Source organism: Penaeus vannamei, chromosome 15 (genome assembly GCF_042767895.1).
Source record: "Penaeus vannamei isolate JL-2024 chromosome 15, ASM4276789v1, whole genome shotgun sequence".
Classification (NCBI taxonomy): domain Eukaryota; kingdom Metazoa; phylum Arthropoda; class Malacostraca; order Decapoda; family Penaeidae; genus Penaeus; species Penaeus vannamei.
Window position 1 is genome coordinate 6916149 of NC_091563.1, and position 1448 is coordinate 6917596.

The following is a 1448-nucleotide window of genomic DNA, read 5'->3' on the forward strand; positions in this document are numbered from 1 at the left end:
AAACTTTCTCAAACCGGTCTTGGAAGAACTTGAAGGAACCATAATTCCGAGTTGCATTTATGGCTTGCGTTTGTCTTGCAGTTTCGGATTCTTTGCAACCGTGACTTTCTTACGTTCATTGCACAGGAGAGGAATTCGTGATCGAGTCTCATTATTAAGTCGGTAGGAATTGAGACATATGATAAAAAATAAATAAATAAAATAAAATAAAATGTAGATCCAGAGGTAGGAATTGAGACATATGATCGAAAAAAATGTAGATTCAGAGGCTAATGTTTCGATAAAATGATATCATATGGTTTTATTATTATGTCTTCTATCAGTTGATTTACTGAATCCATCTCCTTTTATTATCTTTACGATCTTCTCTGTATGACATATTCATTCATTCCAATACAGATGATTTTACTTTAATTACATTATCATGCCGTTTCCTTATCATTACTGGAAGAGTTAGACAAAATGTTAAATATTGTGAAATCATTAAATTGATTCCCCTGCGATAAATGTAGTGATTTCAGAGGACTCAATCAAGAGCTTCTTTGTCAGTCACTGAACGGAGAGAATTCTAGGGTCCCCAAGAACTTCGGGAGTGTTGATTAAATTCCCTCTTCTGCAATATATCTTTTACAAATGACAGGGTAATTAACTGGAAATGAGATTAATTTTCCGACTAGTCGATATTGGGATGGAAAAAAAAGTAGTGACAGTGATAATTTGCCGATAAAAAAGGGTGGTGTTTGATACTCACACTCACATACATACATACATGCACGCGTAGAGGTAGATATGTCCCCCTCCTTTTCCCCTTCCCCCCCTCCCTTCCCCCTCTCCCTCCTCCATCCCCCCCCTCCCCCCTTCCCCCTTCCCCTGACCCCCGGCCACCCTGAACCATTAGACCGTATCTAATGGTTCAGCGCCGTCTGTCTTATTCTACAAGAGACCGAACAGATCCTTTTATTCATAGTTATTAAACGGAGAGTATGTGAAGTCTATAAATAAAAAAAAATCGACGGCGAAAGTCTGAAAAGAAGAGGAATGAGGACAGACATTTTGATAAAAAGGATATGGGAGGAAGAGAAAAGAGAGGGGGAGAGAGAGCGAGAGAGAGAGAGAGATAGGCAGACAGACAGACAGAGAGAGACACACACACACACACACAAATAAATAACAAATAAACAAAGGCGGTAATGAATAATAAACTAGTACAGAACAGCCGCATGAATAAACCCGGATAATACACACATGCAAGTAAAAAAAAAAAAAAAAAAGAAGAAATGAAAAAAAAAATCGTCATGCACAGACCAGCGTTAGTGCGTGTACAGCTTTCTGGAATTGAATCAGACAACCAGAAAATAACATGCAAAATCCTCTACATGCATAAACAAAGACTTGCACACATACTGTACAATTCCACTCATTTACTCACAAAGCAGCATGCACACACA